The sequence below is a fragment of the Lissotriton vulgaris genome, chromosome 12 (assembly GCF_964263255.1).
Source record: "Lissotriton vulgaris chromosome 12, aLisVul1.2, whole genome shotgun sequence".
Taxonomy (NCBI): Eukaryota; Metazoa; Chordata; class Amphibia; order Caudata; family Salamandridae; genus Lissotriton; species Lissotriton vulgaris.
In genome coordinates, this window is record NC_141700.1 from 518058924 (window position 1) to 518080475 (window position 21552).

The window sequence follows — 21552 nt, forward strand, 5'->3', positions numbered from 1 at the left end:
GCTGGCACAGCCCGAAGGACAAGCAAAAAGGCCCCTTGGAGAGCGGGGCGTAAATATAATGAGAATCTATAACTTTGAGATTATTTAATGCTGTTGTGTTGATAAGCAAGAATTTTTAAAGATTTACCTTAAACCTTAATCAAGATGAATAAAGGATTAATGGCACTGCTTGAAGTTTTTAATAAAAGACTACGCGGTGAACTACAAAAACCTGCTTCATGTCATTTATGGGGGGGGGGGGCGACTCGCACCCGGTAGGCACACTATGAACGGCGCCACCTGATCCTAGAGGCGTGGCACCCTTAGTGGCATCCGGGGGCGGGAGCCAGCAGGGACGTCTTCAAGGCGGAAACAAGGACAGGGAAGAGCCAGCACACGTCATCAGGAAGGCAGGGCCGACCTCCTCTCCCCCGAGGGTACAAAAGCCTCGGGGGAGGCTGAACTAACCCTCTTTTGTCCTCTCTCAACAGCTCCGGCGGCAGCAGACCAGCAAAGAATTACCCATCCCTGCAACAAGGAAGAAAATGGAAGGGTCCCAGGCAAGAAAAGGGTGTGGACTTCTGTTGTATGCTGCTTGCGTGCGTCCCAGCACGCAAGCTTCCAGAATGTGGAATGTTCTGGGTCAGTTGGAGCTGGACTGCCTTTGCGGGCAGTTGGTGGTTGTTAAGCTGTCTCTGCTCCTGAATAAACCTACCTGACGAGACTACTCTATGTGTGGACCTGCTTCCAGAATGTGGAATGTTCTGACTCCGTTCTGGGTCAGTTGGAGCTGGACTGCCTTTGCGGGCAGTTGGTGGTTGTTAAGCTGTCTCTGCTCCTGAATAAACCTACCTGACGAGACTACTCTATGTGTGGACCTTCCTGTCATTCTTAACAACTTCCCCTTTTGGTATGGACTGGCTGACCATGGAAAGGGCAAGCAGTCATTGTGGGGCTCTGAGCTGGCGGGAGAGGGGGGACTGACCTGCTGGTGATCCTGACCACTCCTGCCCTACCCGTGATGACGGGGTGTCGGTTTATAAACATTGGAGGGGGTATACCCCGGTATGTTTGTCACAAGTAGTGGCAGATTATTTACCTGTGGCTCGGTTGACCGGAGGGCGGTCAACTTAAGGAGAGCAGGCTATCTTGGTTGTGGCCTGCTGTCACAGCCCGAAGGACAAGCAAAAAGGCCCCTTGGAGAGCGAAGCGTAAATATAATGACAATCTATAACTTTGAGATTATTTAATGCTGTTGTGTTGATAAGCAAAGATTTTTAAAGATTTACCTTAAACCTTAATCAAGATGAATAAAGGATTAATGACACTGCTTGAAGTTTTTAATAAAAGACTACGCGGTGAACGACAACAACTTGCTTCATGTCATTTATGGGGGGGCAGGCGACTCGCACCCGGTAGGCACACTATGGCTCAGCGTGACCTAAAAATTAACACTTAACCCATGTGTGGTTGGACCAGGACAGGAATAGGCCGAAACACTCAACATGTGAACACCAGACTGACACTACAATGACTTCACATGGTCAGTTTTGACCTTTCCCTTTCCATTAGAACATCACACAGGCGAGGTACTGTTTTTTTAATTTTTAATTTTAATTATTCTGGTTAGGGTCACACATCTCAGCATTCTTGGTGCATACAGTTGCGTCTCACAGAGGTCTTACATGTGTGTCTATGCATAGTTTATACAGTTTAGCATTTGTACAGTTTCATCCAACTGCAAGTTCAGTTTTTGTCACATTTACATATAATTTACCATCCATATCTTCCCCGCATCTCCCCCCCCTGTGAGGTACTGTTTTATTGGTAGAAATGTGGGAACACTGTCTAGAGGGACTTTTTGCTGCTCACCCAAAAATTCTGGAATTGCACGTCACAGAAATATGAGGAATTCTCTATTCGGGCATTAAGTTTGAGGTTTGTAAGGGACACTGGGTAAGAAAAAATGATTACATTCATGCAACAGCATCACCCATGACTTCCGGGGCTGTGTAAAATTCATAAATGGCCCGAAAATCGCAGCTCCCGTTTTTCTTGAATGAACCTCATTTCAAGCTTCTTCCGTGTGCATTCTAGAGTCACGCCCTTGGGACATTCCTGTGCTGGGCAATATAACACCCACACTTGTGGGGTACCGTTTAATTGAGTGCAAGTGTAGTAAATAAAGGATTGTGCAACATTTACTATTATGTATTAAATGTCATTATATTTTTGGCTTATTGTCAGAAGTCAGTGTTGACGAAAACACTTTCAAAAAACTTCTCCAGAATTATTTGGCATTAGGGGTAACCCACTTTTCGTAGAGGTTCAATAATGCCACATTCCTGGACTCATATTATTGGGGACATTTCAAAAACTCAGTTTTTCATTTACCTCGATTTCTATTCGCTTGAGTTTTTAATACCAAGTGATGTCTGGTCAGCAGACAGTGAAAGAACACTGCACCCCATTGCTTGATTGCTGGCTCTACAGCTACTAAACATCTCTGCAACCAGCCGAGTCTAACAGGTGCATTGGTGTATCAATCAATCAAGTATCTTTATTTAGATATAAAACAATATCTTTAAAAGTTTTTCCCAAATCACATTATGTACAGTTTTGTGAGAAAAAAGATTTAAAAGAGAAACCCATACAGACATAAATAGTATAAAAAGAAATAAGAATTTAAACTGTTTTATAAAAGGTGACCTGGCGTGTCACAAGCATCTCCCATTGTATTCAATTGTAAAGTCAAACCGTGCAACAGGGTTTCAATTGGACTTATTACCCCCCTGGTCGGTGGAGATTATGTTACGGAACATTGATCAGTCTAAATAGTCAGTGACAATGCCATGGCAGTTTTCTTGGTGTTAAGGCAGCGATACGCTTGTTGAACAAATTTGGCAAATTTTATATTTAAAACAGTATTGTTCGTGCACAGAGCGGCAATGATGGCACGCCTGCAGGTCCGAACCCCCAACCTGTTCCATTCTGACCTAAGCATGCACCTGCGTTGGGAATTAAAGGTAGGGCAGATGCAGACCACGTGCATAATTGATTCTATCGCTAACCCACATCCTCTACAGGTTGTGTCCTCCTCTGTACGGCGCCAGATGGGTAGATTTTGATGAAAGCGCCAGTCCCCCATTCTTAGGGCGATGAAGCAGCGTTTTAAATGGAGTGAAAAAGTGGTGGATAAATACGTGGCTGCGGATACTTGTTTGTAGGAGTTAACTACTGCCCAAGAGTGGCTGCGTTTCGTGAGGAGGGCTTTATCAGTAGCGAGAGATATCGATCTCACACATTTTTTAATTGCATTTTTAAAGGCACACTGGCTGGGATTCAGGGCCCAGAGGTCAGCGGCTGACATCTGATGTATATAATCCTTCAGGAGACGGCAAAATGATCCTCCTGGGTTACACTCATAAATTTCTTTCCAGACTAGAAATTCTAGTGTCCCAGATTCAGCCTGTCTTAGTTTGTGGCAGAACTTGAGATATGTACCAAGGTTCTGGGCATCGTAGTTTATTAGCCCCAACTCTAATCTAATCTGAGCTGGGGATGCAGAGCTTGGCAGATGGAGTATTTTTTTATATATTTTTGTTGTATGTTTATTTAAGACAGTGTTCATTTTACCTTTGAAGGTCTCTATGCCATATGATAATGTGGGGCCGATTTTTGCTCTTAGGACTTCTAATAAAGGGGAAAGGGTTGGGCCCGAGAGTTTAGCCGACAGCTTGGACAATAAAACCATTAGTGCAGTGGCTTTGGCTGCAATCACGTTACTCTGCTTTGCAAGATTACTCCTGGAGTCCAAATGGACGCCTAGGTATTTGTATGATTGGCCGGTGCTAAGGCTTGTTTTATTTATAGACCAGCCACCACCTCCATAACGTTTCTTGCCAAAAGGAACGATCAGGGTCTTTTTCATGTTAACTTCTAGATGATTAATCATCGTGTATTGCGTCAGTGAGTCAAGGAGCCTTTGTAACCCTACCCTTGTGAGGCTGAACAGGGCCAGGTCATCAGCGTATAAAAGGTTACATAATGCCGTGCCTCCTACTTTGGGCGGGTGGCTGTTAACTTTATCTAGGGTGCTTGACAGGTCTGCTATGAAAAGATTGAAGAGAAGAGGGGCCAGCACGCATCCCTGCTTAACTCCTCTTGAGGTCATGATTTTTCGCGAGAGATGCGTGCCGGACCCTAACTTCACTCGAACCCAGGTGTTAGTGTGCAGTTGGATAATGGGATTCAGGATTTTGTCTGGAATTCCCCACTGCCTCAATTTTTCCCAGAGTAGCGCCCTGGGAACCCTGTCAAATGCAGCTTTAAAGTCGACGAAGAAGCAAAAAAATGTCCTAGATGTTAAAATGGCTTTGTCGATGATGGTAGAAACTGCTAGTAGATTTGTCATGGTTCCCGAGTTGGCAACAAACCCTGTTTGGTTCAGTGGAATCAGGTTGTGGTCCTTTACCCATTGCCCAAGGTCCTCCAGAATAAGCCCCGCATAGTGTTTCGCCTCTATGTCCAGCAGGGCAATTAGTCTGTAGTTTTTGGGGGAAGAGCGTGATCCAGATTTGTGAATAGGGTGGATGATTGCGCCACGCAATGAGTCCGGGATTGTTGCTGTCCTCAGTGTATAATTGAATAGGGCTGTTAGCTCCGTGGACCAGAAGGGAATGTCTGAATTAAACAGCCTCTGTGGGAGGCCGTTCGGGCCTGGTGCTCCGTCTTGTCTCCCTTTTGTCACTGCTTTGATGATTCTTTCTTCAGGTAATACATATTCCACGGTGGACTCTTGTGCTGGAACTGAAGGAGTGCTCGATGTTACGATAGCATAGGTGCCAAATGCACTGAGTGGACCAGTGTGGCCCAAGTGAACTTGAACCTGAAAGTGCGCCATTAGGTATGTTACCCATTCCGCTTCCTGAATGTTTGCTGAGCCTGAGTTTGTCTGGTTTAGATTGGTGCGGTTCACGAGGGCCCAAAATTTCCTCAAGTTTTTTTCTTGCTCTCCCACACCAATTCGACCCAGTATTGAGATTTCTGCGCCCTTTTTTCTTGGGTAATTGCCCTCCTGAAGGCTTTTTGAGCTTGTTGGTAGGTTACGTGGTAGGCGCTATTCCCTGGAAATTTTAAGTACAACCTTAGGGCGTGGTTTCTCGTTCTCTTTAGAGTCTTTGTGTCGGTGGAAACTGTGAGCTCAGCTGGTGGAGTGCGGCTTAAGCCCTGCACTGTCGCTGGAAAGCTATTAATCAGATGAGAGCAAAGCAGTGACCATTTCACTGTCGGGGTGGCGTCTTGATCAATTCTGCCTTTGATAAAGTCCTTGCTTATTGTTAAGACATTCTTGCTGTTGTTCTCGCTCCGTTTGAGAAGCTTTAGATTTTCAGTATATATTCCCTTGTAGGTTGTGGGCGCCGTTTTGTGGAATCATATCTTTGTGTTAAAAATGATGACCTGCGGCCTGTGGTCACTTTCTGACCGTGGGTGGATGCTGGAACTGTCCAGGTTGAATAATAGTTCTGAGTTGCTGATGGTGAAATCTAGATATGATTTTTTGCTTCCATTGGACCAAGTCCAATTTGGGGGGGTGTCACCGGTTGACCTTCCGTTCATAACCAGGTAGCCTGCATTGTAGAATCTCATCACGGAAAGCTCACCCAATTTATTGGGAGCTTGATTCAAAAGTTTAGTTTGGGTCATGGCCTCGATGATTTTAGTCAGAGTAGGCTCTTCCATGTCTGCGACTTCCCCCTGAAATAAGTTGGTATTGAAGTCCCCCGTGACGATACAATCAGAATTGGGATGTTCAATGGCAATATCGTTCATGATTTCACTAAGGCGGATCAGGTGGTCTTTTTTGGTTCGAGTACTGGGGTTGATGTAAACATTTATGAGGTAGAGTGGGCGCTGCTTCCTCCACGGGTTGATTTTGACCCCTAGTAACCAGTCTTCTTTAAATGGAAGTTGATTGAATGTGCCTTTTAGGTTGTTGGAGATATATGTAGAGAGACCGCCTTTAGGGTGACCGTAATGGCTGTCCCTTAGTGCTGGCTTCCAAAATTCAATGTAGCCTGCGATGGGGCGGCCCTCTGTGGCCCAGGTTTCCTGTAGTGTGATTGCTTCGTGTTTGCGTATGAAAGCCAGAGTGTCATTGTTAGAGGTTTTTTGGTGGAGCCCACTGATGTTCCATGAGCACAATGAAAATGGCGACGGCCCCTGTCTGTTGTCTTTTTTTGCCTGTGATTCTGCTACTGAGTATGGTTTTCCAGGGAGTTTATATTTATCCACCTGCTTCCCAGCCACAGACGTCAGTTTGCATTTTTTGAGGACAGGAGCGCTGGCAGCCACCCCCAGCCTTCCCTTGAGTCAACCTGGGCGCCTTCTTTTTTAAATGGTTTGGGGTGAGCTTCTGGTCCGGACGCGTTTTTTAGGATTGGTGTATCGTTTTTATGGATCAGCATACCATGCAAAAGGGGATCTAGGGTTTTCCAGGGGGTTCATAACCCTTTCCCCCAAAAACTGCAAGTAGATAGAAGGAATAACATTTGTATATGTTGTATGCTTTCTTAGGCGAAGAAAAGTCTAACAGTATCGGACTCCCTGCTGTGGCACAGACACACAGTTCAGTGCTCTCACTTTGCATTGGTAAGAGAACGAAATTGTATGTCTGTGCCCAGCAAGGAGCCAGACTGTGTTCGTTTTTTTTTCATAGACTAGAATAAAAATCAAACCAGTGTCTGGCTTCTTGCTGGGGCACGGACACAGGCCTCTTTCCTCTCAATGCTTTCATACGTCTTTATTCTTAGCATAAACATCCAAACAGCACTGGTCTCGTTGCTGGGGCACAGCCTTGTGTTTCTGTCCCTCAGAAAGGAGAAAGATGTTTTATAAATATTTTTTCAGCCTTGAAATGCATTAAAACAGTATCTGCTCCTTTCGTGAGGCACACGCTTGTGTATCTGTACCCCAGAAAAGAACCTGTCGCTGTGGATTTTTTTTTATAGCGCAAGAAAAAATTCCCAACATACAGATGTGTGGCGATGCCCTATCAAGAAGCCAAACAATTTGTGGATTTTATCCTATGCTAAAAAACAAAATCCGAATGTCTTGCTTCTTCCTGGTGCACAGACTAGTCTGCCAGTTCCAAGAAAGCCACCAGAAGCTACTTAGATTTTCCTTAGACTAAGAAAAAATCCAAAAAGTGTCTGGCTCTTTGCTGGGGCACAGACAAAGAGCTCCTTCCTCTCACAATGAATCTCATTGAGAGGGAAGCATTGCCAGCGAAGACCCAGAGTCTGTTTGGAAAGGCGCTAATGGCGGGGCGCACCGGCCCCCACCCACCCCCGGGTTCGCTGGTGACCCGGAAGTGATTGAGTCACTTCCGGGTCACAAAGGGAACAAAGGCCAGACCGGTTAGATCCGGCCTGGCCGGCGAAGGGTTAAAAGGCCGTGCAGCGGGAGTCGGCCTCTTTCGGCTCCTGCGCTCCACGGCCTGCCTCTTCCAGCCTCTAGGAGGCTGTAATTAATTTTATATGTCAGAAGACAGGGACAACACGCTTTGAGTGCCATACAATAGAACAAATGATGTTATGCACAGCACCTTTAACTTTTACTTTGTCTTTGTTTTAATACACAAGTGGGCCCCACTAGCCGAGATGTTGCTATGGTTTACACGTATTTCATTCCTGATTTACTCCTTCCAGGGGGAAGTGATGAGTATTCATTACTTACACCTGCTCAGACTATTTACAGTTGGCTTACATAGGGGGTGGCTTGTAGAATTATGAATAAAGGTAAAACAATATCCCAAAAGGTATAAGTGTAAGGGCAATTTACATTGTATGCAACAAGCATTACATGGATCAGAGAAAGGCGACACGTATTCAAGTAGTTTTGGAAAAATACATTTTTTTTAGTTTTTGATATTCAAGAATTTTTTTTTCAAGAACACTTATATATATATATATATATATATATATATATATATATATATATATATAGATCCACTCTATTATATATGCCAAGGAGTAATTGATAAAGCAGCGTCAGGGATTACCTGTAAGTTATGTGGGGTCCCAGAGAAAGCGTTGTGAATCGATCGCGAGGGTGGCATATATAATAGAGTGGATCTCATGATTCCCTTTAATTGCAGGCCCCTTGCTGCGGATCGTTTCAAATTTGCCACGACCTTTGTGATACGCTAAACCGGGACACTTGACTCAGGTACTGATTACTTGCAGTACCGTCATCCCCTTCCCCCCTTAGTTGACCCCAGACCGGCCCTCATTGATCTGTGCTTTTTACAGGTCCCTGACCGCAGATATCTAACACTTCATTGAGTACCTCATGACGCCCTGACCTACCGGACAATTGATTCAGGTAACTAGCAATACACTAGTATTGGCGTGGCCCGACCCCATTCCGGTTCGGTATATTCACCCCCTTTTCCTCTCATTACAGCCCCTGGGCAGTCATACGCAGGGACATCTTAAGGATTTTGGGGGCCCTGGGCCAAACAGATTTTTGGGTCCCCTGTTCAGAAAAGCTTTGACTTTATGATCCAATGTCAGCTCTTTCATCCCCTCTTTGGCCAGGTCACTGGTGATGCACAGACACACTTGTCCAAATTTTAATTGTGTTTACATCTAATATTCAGGGATAGTGACTTGTGTTTTTAATAATGTAACACAGCAGCAGCTCAATAATATTACTGCAAACAATCTCTGTGATGCCTACCCGTTTCTCGTATGTGAGGCCCTGTTTTGATCTAAAAGCAACTTTTTATGGATGTTGCATGAAACATACATAAACACACCATTTCTCTGCAATATTCCTGTAATAGGAGCTCACACATCACCGACATTAAAAAAGAAATGAAAGGAAAACAGTATTTAAAACAATTTTTTAAAGAGTTATTTATGGTCATTAGGGCAAGTCTCTGACAGAGCTGAACTTGTAAGGGGGCCCCCTGAAAGGCTGAGGCCCTGGGCCATAGCCCACTTTGCCCATGCCCTAAAACGTCTCTGGTCATACGCAACTTGCCGGATCCCTCCGATCTCGGCTGAGACCCTCTTGCTTTCAGGTAAGACCAACTCAGGTCTTTCTCACTTCCCCCACTCCTGCAGATAAGTTCCTTTACTTCTCGCTTAAATTTCTATGGCACTCCACATAACATGCCACGTCCAGTATCTGTGCCAGAGCCCAATTACCGACAGTAACCTGTCCTATATACTTTTTCTCAGGCGTTTTGAGGGTATTTTACGACAAACCAACTCACGCCGCCCCATGCCTCCCTTCCTCTTCCCTCTCTCCTTCCCCCCCCCCCCCACCCTTCCCCGCCCCTGCCTGTCCGTTACCCAGTCGGCTCCAACCACTGCAGTTACATTCCCTTCCCTTCCCTTTCCCCCGGCCTGACCTTCAAGCTTCCTCGCCACTCCCCATCTCCCACATGCCATTTATTTTCCCGGGTGCTTAAACTCACTGTTTCTCACCCTACAACACCTGTAACAAGACAACCCTGTCCTGAAGATGGTCCGCATTGGTTAAGTACCGAAACGTCGTCGACCTCCCAGCGCAAATTATAGGCGCATGCTGTTGTGACCCCAATTGAAACTACAATTTGTACTATAGATAGTCACTGATTTTGTGTCACTGTTTGAGCTATCCACTGTAAATATTTCACTTTGCTCACCTTGCGCCGTTTGTCGCTGCTCACGCTTTCACTTGAGTTGCCACACCTCACTTGTATATACTGTGCACCAAGTTCTTTACGGGTTATCAGCCCAAGTATTTGATTATGTGCTGTATATAACTAAGTGTACTTGAAAAAAAAAATTCTTGAATATCAAAACTAAAAAAAATGTATTTTTCCAAAACTACTTGAATACGTGTCTCCTTTCTCTGATCCATGTAATGCTTGTTGCATACAATGTAAATTGCCCTTACACTTATACCTTTTGGGATATTGTTTTACCTTTATACATAGCACCCTAATCCCGATTGGTTTATGGGTCACACTCCTGTTTTTCTTACAAGATTGTAGAATTATGAGGCATATGCGAATCTTGTTATATCAAAGCACTGCATTTAAAGCCAGGCGTTTTATAAACCGCAGCAACACCTGATTCAAGTAAACCTTGCAGTAAGTGACTCGAATTAAAAGGTGAGGTGTGTCTCTTCAGTTTTCTGTTGGTAATCGAAAACGGTCTCCAGTCCTGTTTTCCAAAAAATGGGTCACATCGCTGACTTGTTCATTCTGCCTACCTATGCATGCCCGACTGTGCCCACCCCTTTAAAGTTCCCGGCGGGGGGGCTGCCTATCACCGTCTCCCCCCACAAGGTCATGCCTCAGGGTTCTTCATGGTGATTAGATATTTTACTAGAAGGTTGTCTCTATCTAGCATTCTGAGGCATTTCACTTGATTTGTGTGTTTCTGTCTGTTTTCCACCTGGCTGGCTGTGCCCGGGCTCGTATACATGGCGCTCTTAAAGGGATACGTACAGGGCTAATCGGTGTTGAGCGGTGTTATCCATGAGCAGCGATGTTGGTATTCAATTGGCTGACGAATTTTCAGCATAGGTGCTCATTGGCGCGGCCCTTTTCTTGGTGCATGCAATGATTTTGCGGTGTTCACCTTAATGGGGAATTTTGTGGTTTTACATGCATCTTGAACGTGGGTGTGATGTACATGCTGTAATAAGAACGCCTAATATTTAAGAAGGGAGTCGTGAGGTGCTATATCCAGGTTATTACTTTAAGTCAGTTTGTGGCCCAGAATGCGACCTTACTTTGATAATGGGGTCATTCCTGCGATTATAAATATTTAGAAGTCAACTAACGGGGACTGTCAGACGTATTTTGTAAGATTTAGGAAAAGAGTAAATCCAGTTTGAATATAATCTATGGTTTTGATACACCACGGCACAGCACTTCATGAATAATAATGAACCTGTAATGCGCAGCACATGGCCCGCTTACTACCGGCAGAAACAGCGCCACTTAAGAACAGCGGTAAAATATCCGGATATTTCCTGGTAGCTCCGGCCAGCGGTCTGTGCCCCCCGTTAAAGGGGGGCCCCGAAACTGTACCCTGTCTGACTCCGGACTGCAGGCACATTATGTGCCGGTGGTCACACTGCTCACTTTCTCTAGGGAAAAAATTACGGGATGACGGCATGCAAAGTGAGCATGGTAGGGTGGGGTGGGCATTAGTTAAATGAGTAATTTTCTCCCCCGATTTCCACTTTCCTTTTCGAAAACTGGGAGAAGCAATATTGTCGTGGTGTCCCCAGGGCAAGCCATGGTTGCTCCTTATCTAACTTATACAACGAAAAAGCCATCGACAAAGCCAATAGGTTGTGATGTCCCCAGGGCTTTAAATGGAAGCTTTTCTATTTTATATAGATACAATGGTTGCAGCTTATTTATCTTATACAACGAACAGCCATTGACAAAGCCAATAGCCTGACTTACAGGTATGATACTTGTACGATATATCTTGGTGTAATAACAGGAAACCTACAAGCTGTGCGACGCTCTATGCTAAGCACAGATGTAACCACGCTCCTTTTTCATCCCACCTGAAGCCCAGTCCTATGGCAACTCATGGGAGCACGCACTGGGAGCGGATGGTGATATAATGTTTGATACCCCCGTTGGTAAAACGGGATATGCAAGGTTGGAGTTATGCAGTAAGAGGTTGAGAATGTTTTAAGACAGAGGCGTTAATTAGCTTGGGAAGTGCATTATCATGGTGCTATAGTCCATGTGTTTTGTATACGGGGTTACTCCTAAGGGGGTCGGAATATTTTTTTTTTTTTTTTAATTTTTGGAAGACCTTTATTGACAAAAACCACAGACAATACAACAGAGCCCGAGGGCTAGCAGGTACAGCACATTACAACAATAAGGGTGCTAAGGACATGTAGCAGGAATAATGAGGTCTAATTTTAAAGATTTTTCCTGTAGGATAGACAAAAGCAGGATATCAAAGAACAACGAGTTGGATCTGGCGTCGTAGAAACAGGATTGACAAATAGGAACTGTAATAAAATGCCAGATTCGCTGCCTATCACACATGCAAAACGTCTAATCCCAGAAAAAGAAAAAAGAGAAAGAATAGAGGGCCCATAGAACCTAAAAGAAAAAACCCAAAACCCCCACTATCCACCCCCCACCCTGCACAAATGCAGCTGGCTACGGCCCAACCCCCCCTAGCAATGTGCCTGTCGCCCAGTAAAAGGAGTCCCGAAATATAGAGAGCAAGAAAAGAATCCTAATCTATAACTCTCAAAAATAAAGAAAGGTGGGGAGGAGCCCACCACCCGTCCCTCGGCCCCACCGTCCCGCAAAGCCAGCAACAACACAGAGGAAAAAGCCCGGTGATATGAAGCGATAAAATCAGGATAAATTAGAGATGCAGAATCGACACATAGCACAGTCAAAAGCAGCGACACACCACCCACATGCCCAGGTCAGCAACAGGAGATCCCCCAGACCATAATAATAAATGTTCACCCCTGTCCCGTTCTTTCTCCGCCACCACTGCTAATCACGGAAACCCAGAGAATCCAGGGAGATGTATACAATAGTCAAAACGGGGAACATCGACTGGAGCACTCAACCATGTCCCGTACATACAAGGCCAATGAGAACCAGCTGGGCCAGGAGCACGCCGCACCCGTGGCACAAAGCGAAGTCGATCCAAGGATGAAAGTCTCAGTGTCAGGCCCCTTCTGGAGCGATCTCCGGGTGGATGGGGATACAGCGCTGGGATAGGACACTCGTCGTGATTGCAGACCGTACTTTCCATTTCGGCCAGGGCAATAATCAGCAGTAGCAAGAGGCACCCCGGGGTCTAGGGTCGCTGGGCAGGCACCACTACGCAACGCCGCCATCTTGTCGCGGTCAGACGTAGAACAAAGAACCTCGCTACCGTCTAACGAGGCGGCCATTTTAGAGCATCCACGATCACTTATTAGAACGTCCACCTTGTTGATCAGGATTTTAGCAGAGTGTAGCACTTCGGAGTGAAGGGAGACAATAGCCGCCAATAGATCTCCATAACCCCGAGCAGTTCCATGTGCCTCCCCAGTCAAGTCGCCGCGCACCACACATCCACCATCACTCCATAACACAGTCTCTCCGAAGCTGCCCTCCATTGTGCACTTCGTGATCACCACTGGAGAAGACTTCAAGTAATGCAGGGCCGCTAATATTAGCTAAAGGCGTGCAGCTCTGGGAAAGGCAGTAAGCAGGTCCAAAAAGAGGCCGTAAACAGTGCCCCAGAAGCGAGCCGCTCCGCTCGACATCGAGGGGGTAGAAAGATCGGGGGCCTCCCGCCGCCAGTAGGGTAGTGTTCAAGCACTCGTCCGCGATCGCGATGTGGGCATCTGCCCTCATGCAATCTCTGCGGATAGTTCGCCAGGCACAACCAACGCAGTACCTGCAGTCCAAAGGAGCACACGTTCCAAATTCGGCCGCGTTTATCGTAAATGACCCGACCGGGTCAAAGCCGCTTCTGACGCCCGGTGTTGATCACCCGGCAGCCGGCCCCAGCGTCCACTCGAGGCCCCGGACTCGGGTCCGCTGCGGGCCGCAAACTTCAGTCGAACATTGCTCCCACTTGCAAAAAGTCGCAAGCCTCAGGATTACACCGCAGGATACCTGGGCACATCGGCTTCCACGTCGTGCCTTCCAAAAACAGGATCACCGGCAGTATAGTCACGAAGAAGGAGACGGTCTCCGGAGCCGAGGGACTACACGTCCGATCAGGTCGCCATCTTGGCTCCTCCTCCCGGGGGTCGGAATATTAAAGGCTTCTACAGCTATGCTGGATACTTATCCTTGGCTATGGGGTACCAGAGTAAAATACATAAGGGGATACATGTTGAGGAATGTTTTAGGGCCTTGTCTTGGAGAAATGAACCTTGGCTGGACCAATTATTCAATTGGCTCCTGACCTACATTTGACCCCTGTTCCCCTTTACACAGTGTCTTCAAGCCTGAAATGGTTCACAATGAAATATAGTGAATATAAGCGGTGATGTCCCCCTTGTTGACACATTTTTCCAATATAAAACGTTTTAGCTTCAGCACTATTTGAGTATTATTAAAGTGCTATTAGGCTCAACTGTGTGCTCCAGGTATATGCTTTAGGGATTCTGCTTTGCGTTTGACCAAACGTTTCTAGCATCAGCATTGCCTTCCGACACACTATTACTAACAGAGGACAAGGTTACGCCACCTAAATGTATTCCATGCTATTGCAGACGCAGTGATAGGATTAGATCCCTCACTGGGGTATTGTGATGTGTAATCGTAGGGACAGTGGCGGGAAGAGAAATAGCGGGGAGGGTCCCTCAGGTACCCTCCCAACACTGATGACGTCAAAGCAGTACTCCTCAGGCCATGTTGTCATACCGGTAAGGGTATCCCTGCGCACAGTGCGGCGGTACTTAAGAATTTGGGGGCATGTGTCTAAAGCCCTTGGCACCCTTTGCTGGTACACGTAAGCTTTGATGGGGTGTCATGTCACAAACATTTGCGCATACACGTATGTGTTGACGGACTTCCGGAGTACCGTTAGCATGGGCCTGGCTATAAATGTCCTTGTCTGCAGCATAATGATAGTAACAATGAAGGTGCTGTGTCACCGCACTTCACACTTTGTATCGTCTTTAAGGAGTCATGGGGAGCTATTGTATTCACTGTGGACCCTAGGTCTATTATTTAATAGGGGTCATGATATCGGGCACCCTATCTGTAACACTAATTTGAAATACTCTGCATGTGTCACAGATTGATAATATGCTAAACACTTGCAGTTGCAGGCTTTATGGGAGGGGTGTCCCTGCGTCTGGTGCTAATCTTAGCAAGGCTTAGCAGGTGACGGCAATGTAATACGGGCATGTGTGCTGCAGCTTTCGTCAGGAAACCAGAAACACTAATCGTTTGTGTTTGTCTTTTCCATTTATGTATGGCCGGGTCCATGGCGGACAAAGGGGAAGTGCTCCGCACCGCAACAACGGCAACAGGTGGACAGCCAAAGGGACGCGTACGTCAGGAACAGGAATGGCAAGCAACAACGCCAAGTGTGATGGGCGATCGATCAAGGACTCAGGAGGTGCCAACACTGGGTTGATTGTTTATTGGTGTGGTAACCCGATATTTGGCTGGCCGCAGTAATGTGGCGGGATGTTGCTTCACATAAGATGGTAGTATGTTCCTTATCAGGAAACTGTATTTCTACAAGTAACGGAGCCTGTGCTTGCAGGGCCACCGTGATCGTCATAGTATATTCATAGGTTAACAATTGACAGGGACAACGATAGTGATGTGGCAGTACACAGGGGTGTCCCTGGCCAGCCTGGCCAAACTCAGGAGTAATATGCCTGTGCAACATCTCAGCTCCGCTTGTCGGGAAACTGGACTCTGCCTTTTATGGCGTCCCGAGCTCCCAGTTGCCAATTTAGTAGACGCAGCGCGTTTGGTGATTCCCATAGTAAGGGGGTAGACATACAATGCCAGGTAGCCTTTTCAGGTGCATTGACAGTGGGTGGCAGCGTCAGAAGCGCCATGTATTATCGGGTGCAGCGTAATCCCATTCAATTAAGCCCATCTGGGGGACTATGGCGGCAGGTCTAATTTCCCTGGCGCAGACATTTCAGATCTCCCCAAGTTAGGAAGAGAGTTTGTGAGGCCATATTGAGCCCATGGAAGCAAATACCTCGTAACAACAGTAGTGAGGCTTGCTAATTGTAGAACGTAGCCCAGGGTTCATCTGGCGGGAGTCGTGCTTCTTGAAGGACGGGTCTGGGGTTGAAACCATTGCAGAGAATTTCTTGCCCACGAAAAGGAGTATAGGGGAGATATGATCTTGCAACGAGTTGGTAGGGCCCGATAGTTGGACTAAACATATGAGGGCTAGGTGTGAGGATTTAAGGTTAGGGCATGACCTTTCAGTGTAGGAGGGTAGGGGGGGCCATATAGTCGGTCAACTACGCTGGCCTGTGGCGGTAAGGTCATGATTGGTGAGCAGTTAATTTAAGGTCCTTAGGGGGTGGCACCATTCTCAAATGGAGTCGCCCAAAGGGAGAGAAAAGTGGTCTCTCATAGAACTCCAGGGGCAGGTATAGCCTTTTGGGTACATGGGTGCGAGGGAGACAGTCATGCTTTCTCTAGGCTCTTTGGCCACCCCGCATGTGCACAATGACGCCAGTAAACGGTGCAGAGATGCAAGGGCCCCTTTTAATGGAGTTAATGGAGCGTACGGGGTAACTGGGGGACCAAAGTACCCTCACAGTAAGCGGGCCTTCTGCGCATGCGCACTTCAACAGAAGGGCGTGCTTTAATAGGGCGTACAGGGGTAACCGGGGAGGGGATGTGCCCCCACGGTAAAAGGGCCCTCCTGCGCACGCGCACCTCTACGTACGGGAGGGCGTGGTTAAAATAGCGCGTACGGGGGTTACCGGGGAGGGGATGTGCCCCCACGGTAAACGGGCCCTCCTGCGCAGGCGCACCTCTACGGGGGGGCGTGGTTAAATAGGGCGTACAGGGATAACCGGGGAGGGGACATGCCCCGACGGTAAACGGGCCCTCCTACGCATGCGCACTCCTTCAGGGGGGTGTGGTTTAGTGATAAGGATCTGACACCAGTTATTGACCTTGCGTAGGCCCAAACAGGTATGCAGAAAAGTAACAAATGTATAATGTGAATTGATATGTCCGTTTCGGATAGGAAATACCTTGTACTAGAAATATGTTAAGGTTAGCCATCTGAATAACTGTATATATCAATTGTAACATTTTCTGCGTAATTGTAATATTATTTATTTCAATTTTGATTTATTTTGTATATTTTAATAAATATGGCCGGGGGGTCGAAAGATCACCCGCCTTCCAAAGAAAGCCCTCTCATGGCCTGTTAATAATGTTATGTTGGTTAACGAAAGGGTGGGGGTCCTCCGGCAGTCCATGGCCATATGTTCTTAGGAGAAGAAAAAAGCTAAACAGCATCAGGCTCCGAGCAGGGACACCAACACAAACATGCTTCCACTCACAATGCCTCTCATGAACAAAGCCGCACTTGTAAGGACAGGAGGTGTGTGAAATGAACTGGGAAGTGGAGATCGAATAGCAACAATCGTAGTCTTTCCCATCCCAATGCCGACCTCATGGGTAATTTCTTCTGTTGATGTGATGAGAGCCCTCTTGGACAGGATAGTGGGGTACTTTCTCATGGGTGATCAGTAGAAGGGAAACGGTGCTCAAAAGAAGTGCACACAGTATTTATCGTACAATACGTGTGCGGAGCTCAAAAGGTAGGGAGATTCACCCCACTCCCTAATATGTGATCCAAGCTCACTAATGCAGCACAATCTTAGCCTCTAGCACACGCTTATATACAATGCATAAAGTCCATTCAGATAAGTTCCAAATATCACAATTATCTTTTTATTCATTCAGCTTGCTGTTCAGTTGTTTCGTTCTTAGCCACAAAGCCAACACATGTTTTGTCACAAAAGGGAATTAACCAGTGATTTCTTCAGGGCGAAAAGAAAACAGTCCATTGTAGTGTAACGCCTTGTTTCATAGCCATGTACACCCATATTCTGGTGACTGGTGTAAATCATTGCTTATTTCTAACGTTCCTGTTAGTGACATCCACCAAAGAAACCCCAGAGTAGGCGAGGGATCTGACTACTGGAAAGAACAATGCACTCTTCCTACACTAAAACAAGCATTTGCAATGCAATAGGTCTCGCATTAGGAAAGTGTGAGCTATTGGTATTGTAAATGACAATTTTTTTTAATATGTGTTGGCTTTGAAAATATATAAATTAACCACATGACTGCTGAGCTGATTCATGTCCTGTGCTGGAAATTGTTAAATCCCATGGTTCATGACGAGCTCAGCTCGTCATGAGCACACGACCAGTGTACTGCATGACGAGCTGAGCTCGTCATGAGCAGCGAAGGGGTTAATAGCATTGTTATTCACAAATCAAATAGCTTACACTTTCCTAATGCGAGTCCTATTGGCTATGGCAATGCTTGTTGGTAGCAAGCAAGGATAGTGCTGTTGTGGTGCTGAGTGATGATGTGGTTGGGCTGAGTGATGTGGTGGTGTCCCAGAGTGATGTGGTGGTGTCCCAGAGTGATGTGGTGGTGTCCCTGAGTGATGTGGTGGTGTCCCTGAGTGATGTGGTGGGGTCCCTGAGTGATGTGGTGGGGTCCCTGAGTGATGTGGTGGAGTCCCTGAGTGATGTGGTGGTGTCCCTGAGTGATGTGGTGGTGTCCCTGAGTGATGTGGTGGTGTCCCTGAGTGATGTGGTGGTGTCCCTGAGTGATGTGGTGGTGTCTGTGAGTGATTTGGTGGTGTCCCTGAGTGATGAGGTGGTGCCCCTGAGTGATGAGGTGGTGCCCCTGAGTGATGCCCCTGAGTGATGTGGTGGTGCCCCTGAGTGATGTGGCGCTGGCCCTGAGTGATGTGGCGGTGTCCCTGAGTGATGTGGTGGTGTCAGTGAGTCATGTGGTGGTGTCAGTGAGTGATGTGGTGGTGTCAGTGAGTGATGTGGTGGTGTCTGTGAGTGATGTGGTGGTGTCTGTGAGTGATGTGGTGGTGTCTGTGAGTGATGTGGTGGTGTCCCTGAGTGATGAGATGGTGCCCCTGAGTGATGCTCCAGAGTGATGTGGTGGTGCCCCTGAGTGATGTGGTGGTGCACCTGAGTGATGTGGTGGTGTCCCTGAGTGATGTGGTGGTGTCTGTGAGTGATGTGGTGGTGTCGGTGAGTGATGTGGTGGTGTCCCTGAGTGATGAGGTGGTGCCCCTGAGTGATGCCCCCGAGTGATGTGGTGGTGCACCTGAGTGATGTGGTGGTGTCCCAGAGTGAAATGGTGGTGTCCCTGAGTGATGTGGTGGTGTTGTGAGGCGTGCAGCAGTGTGTGGCGTGCAGCAGTGTGCAGCATGCAGCAGTGTGAGTAATGCAGCAGTGTGCAGCATGCAGCAGTGTGAGTAATGCAGCAGTGTGAGTAATGCAGCAGTGTGTGGCATGCAGCAGTGTGTGGCGTGCAGCAGTGTGCAGCAGTGTGAGTAATGCAGCAGTGTGCAGCAGTGTGAGGCGGGCAGCAGTGTGAGGCGTGCAGCAGTGTGCAGATTGCAGCAGTATGAATAATCAGCAGTGTGCAGCATGAGAATAAGTGTTAAGGGAGAGTGAGGGGCAGAGGTATTGGCACGGAGAGTATGGCGGAAGCGAAGGTAAAGCGTGCGCATATGTGTAAGTGGCAGGAGAGAGTTCGTGGCAGAGTAAAAGTCAGAGCAGGGAATAACAATAGGATAGGTGGCAGGATAGAGTACAGGGTATAGGAAGAGGCAGGGGGAGGCTAAAATATAAGGAAAGGTGGCAGAATAGAGTGCATGACAAAGGGAACAAAATACTGACTGTTGTCTGTTATGGCAAGAAAAGCAACAAGCTCTCGGCATTGCTGTGGGGGGGTGGGTGGGTGGGCGGGGGAGCAGCAGCCTTTGATGTGGTGTGCGAGGCGGATGGGGGTGGGAGGCGGGGGAGCAGGGGAGCGAGCGAGTGGGAGGGAACCAGCATGGGGTGTGAGTGAGGCCAAGCGCGCGCCTGGCGAAGCGTCACGGTTCAGTGGACAACATGCATTGGGAGGAATCTGGCTTGTAATCCTCTTGGTCAGAGAGTTTGTTTTAACTCCAATAGTTCAAAGCTATAATTAGCTCGACCTAAAAATTACTTCATAGCTGCAGACAGCTCTATTGAGGGAGTCCCCAGTACTTTCTTTCAAAGTGAAAGAGAACTCCCAGCCCTTCTATAGCTGCACTTCTTTTTTTTTTGTATAAATCTTTTTATTAAACAGACATTGGTTTAGTTAAGTCAATACAGAGGATCAGACAACTTCTACATTACAGTACGTATGGAGGGAAGGGTATACAATCATTACATGAGAGAGGAACGTTACGGGGAGGACAGGCCATCTTGTTCATTACATCGAGGTGGTGCATAGATCCCTCCTCTGTAAGTATTCCACGGGCCCCATATGCGGGACCACTTTTTAGGGTATCCCCTTGCTAAGAATTCGGTCTTTTCTGTAAACATGCACCAATCAAGGTTTCTTTCCCAGGCTTCTAGTGTGGGTGTGTGAGTTGCCCCCCATAGTTGGGCAATCTTTCATTTCGACAGCATGAACCCTAGTGTGGCCCATTGTGTCTGGTGAGTTCAAGCTGCACTTCTGAAGTCAGAGGGTTAATGTGGTCTGACCCTCTTTAAGGGTTTGCAAAGAACAAGCATTTCTTGATAAGCATAAACTGGCAATGCCTTTAAGTTATTGCCCCGACATTAGAACCAGAATGTGCAGAAACCCAAAACACAATTTTTAATAGCCAGCTCTGAAAAGAGCCTACGGAGGTAATAGCCGGTGCTAACATTGTTGCGGCAGTAAACCCGCGGCTCCCAAACATGAATCCTTCACCAACAAGCATATGTAAATAGGTTAGAGATTAATTTAAAATAGAAAGAAAAAAATAAGTGCAGGTTCCCAAAGCTCCGCTCAGAAGTCTGCGGCCGGGGCCATTAATGCCAGTGCTCTGTGGAGTCTTGAATCCAATCCCAGACACCCCTTACCCCTTTATGCCACTCTTGCAGGCTCCTGTTTTCTCCCTTAGTGATGGTTTTACACTCTTTCTACTTTGTGTTTTCCCCTCTCTTGCTCTAGGTAAATGTCTGATGCGTAAAACTAAGTGCTGGTCCCCAAAAATGAGTGTTGGTGGCCCCACCGGTAACCACGCACTCAAATTAAGCACTGATAAGAATACCCCCCTTGGCATAATTTCCAGATAATTACTCCTGGAAACCTAAACCAAGTTTCGCAGCAAACGTTCTACTTATTTTGGAATTTACAGGAAATTTTAAGAAGTGCCTCTGGGAAGCTCCTACAGCTGCAACTTCCCAGGAGTAGTGATGAAACTGTTTCGTGAACTCCTAGTTACTCAAATTTGAACTCAATTTTGCATGGACTAAGGTAACAGGCATATGGAAACCTGGCATTCTGGTGGCATTGCCGTTTTTGAATTTGTGTTCGCCTCCTGTGAAATATATATTCCCCTAGAGAGGCTGTTTCTCCCACATCCACAAAATGTTGGTGGTGCTCTCCCCTCATTCCCACTCTAAATGCTGATTTACTCCATTCATTCATACGAAAAAACTCACACTATATCCATGGTGGAATTGCGCAAGTAAAAGATGTTTGAATATATAAAAAAACTTGTGAGTTTTTGATGTTCACTTACTTAGGGAGGTGTCCCTGCCACAGAACGCCCACACCCCATCTCTGGGTGGCAACTTGCAGATTTAAAATATTATTCCATGCTGTGTAATGTCGGGTTTAAGTAAATTATTTTACTAGTGTAAATGAAATTCAAGTTTTATAAATACAAAATGTGAATTTGTACTTGTGAAAAACAAATATGGTGACTTCATATCACGCGAGAAAATAAAATTTACTATTGAGATGCCGTAAGGTGTGAGTAGAAAATGGGACGTTATTCT

General features: G+C 46.7%; 1 protein-coding gene across 2 annotated transcripts in view; it reads right to left on the minus strand.

The window, feature by feature from the left end:
* VAC14 (VAC14 component of PIKFYVE complex) overlaps nucleotides 1-21552 on the minus strand; it is a 1981056-nt gene that overhangs the window by 1465039 nt on the left and 494465 nt on the right. The window lies entirely within an intron of this gene.